Source organism: Hordeum vulgare, chromosome 7H (genome assembly GCF_904849725.1).
Source record: "Hordeum vulgare subsp. vulgare chromosome 7H, MorexV3_pseudomolecules_assembly, whole genome shotgun sequence".
Classification (NCBI taxonomy): domain Eukaryota; kingdom Viridiplantae; phylum Streptophyta; class Magnoliopsida; order Poales; family Poaceae; genus Hordeum; species Hordeum vulgare.
This window is the reverse complement of record NC_058524.1, coordinates 279844656-279846991: the sequence shown is the minus strand read 5'-3', so window position 1 is coordinate 279846991 and position 2336 is coordinate 279844656.

Genomic DNA, 2336 nt, shown 5'->3' with positions numbered 1-2336 from the left:
TAAATTAATTGAATAAACTATTATCTAAATATTTTAATTAAGATAAATAAATTATCCTAAGCAGAGTATGACAGGTGGGTTCCACCCCACTAATTAACTTTGTTAAATATTTATTTAACCCTAATAATAAGTGTGCCTATGACACATGGGACCGAGTGGTCATATTTGACCAGTAAAAGCCCTCTTGAGTGCTGCTGTCATGCTGACATCACAATGATGTCATATCTAAATATCTGAAATATTTAAATATGCTTAATTCCAGATATTTAATAAAACTTTAAAAATTAATATAAAATAAATCGTAAGTCATATGAAAATAATTTGAACATGAAAGTTCATCAGCAGAACGAGATGAACGTGGATACGCTATCCGTTCATGTGTCACGCGTCCCTAGCATTGCAAATATGGAAATTTACCATCGTTTTCGTCTCACCGGTAGTAGCCAGAGATCCGGGAAATATCATCTGATACTTTCCCGATACGTCTATGACGGATGTTACTGCGTTAGCTCATGCCCAGCCCTGCATATTGCCATGTCATGCTTAGTGATTACCTAAGTGTTTATATTTATTGTTTCTTCCCCCTTTTGTTACCGGTAGACCCCAATACTGATGCTGCTGCCAGGTACGACTACCCTCCTGACGACCAGCCCTTTGCCGTAGAGCAACAAGGCAAGCAAACCCCCTTGACCATTCATATATCACATATTCTTTGTCCCTCATGCTTGCATTAAAATTTTGCTACTCTTGTAGATAGATCCTATTTTGATGCATAGCCTGATTTTGATGAACTGTTACTTTCAGTACCGCACTTTAAACTTCTTAGAATAGGTGGCTCTGTCTCCCCCTCTGACCCCTTAGACCAACTGCCCCCGCTTTATCGTCAAGTCTCGATCCCTGACCGACGAGCCAAGACCCGACACAACACTTACATTCCTCCTTAGTTGTACGATGCTGCGGAGCTACTATCGGGTACCAAGGGTGACACCACACGAAGTACTCATGATGATATCTCTGTAGTGCAGCTAGTTGGTCGTGGTTATTGAGGGCGATTCCTCCTTCACCCCTCCCGATGATGACTCTGTCATGCAACCCCTCAAGAGTGAGACCCTCGAGGGTGATTCCTCTAAGTCCACCTTGACGGTTAGATCGTTCGGAATCCAACGAGGGTGATACCTCGGATCCCCCTGATTTTACAACCACACAGTTACTTGACCATGTTACTCGGAACATTGATGAATAAATGTTAGGAGGGTGGATTCCAACGTGCACGTGTCGATGAGTTAATTAAAATGGTGATGGATTTGGGTATTTGATCTGTGTTTGTCGGAGACCTTTTCACACTAACCGGCTACGCAGGAGAAGTTATGGGTACTCGACGTCGTGGTATCAGTCGAACCTCTTCAAACGTCATCAATGGAGCGGCACGCGCCCGAGTGGTCTGGATTATCACCGTTCTTGTATACGAGGTGCCAAGACTGACCTCGGCCGCCCACGCAACATGCAGGAGCGCAATGGGCGATGGGGCCATTACCCCTGCACGCTTAGGATTTAGACCGGCGGGCTGGCCTCTCTATTGAGTCCATGTCGGGCTCCGACGTGTCGATGTTCCAAGGCCGGGCATGACCTAGGAAAGTGTGTCCGACCAGAGTTTATCGAGCATGACCGGAAACTTGGTGCACCCCTACGGGGATGAAAATTAACTATTCAGATAGCCGTGTCCACGGTTGCAGAACGACTTGGAGTTGGGCCCTGATCTTATACAACTACAACTGTTACTTAACTAGATGATTTGCTTCAGGATTGCTTCCTCCCAGGGAGTCGAGGAAGAATCTATGGGCGTGACTTTAATTAATATGCTGCAACAATATGACTATTAATTGTATTACCTGTTCTACTCTCGTCTATTGCTGCAAGACCCCGTGAAGATGCTAGTCTTCGATAGGACTAGGCCTTCCCTCTCTTTCTCGCATTGCTGCAGTCATTCCACATATAACCCCCTTCCTTTGATACTGATGCATACTTAGCTTAGTTCTGATGTCAGTCTTGCGAGTACTTTGGATGTGTAGTCACCATTGCTTTTCTCCCGCTTTTCCCATTGATCCGTTGTTGCGACCAGATGATGGAGCCCAGGACATGGTGTATCCCGCTGCCGACGACTATTACCCCGACGGTGCCTACTACTAGGTGGAGGCCGGTCAAGATCAGGAGTAGTTAGGAGGTTCCCAGAAAGTAGGCCTAGCCTCGTTCGATCGTTGTATATTTTGTGCTAGCCTTGTCTAAGGCACCTCATGCTTAATGTATGTACTCAGGTATTTGTTGCTTCCACTCACTCG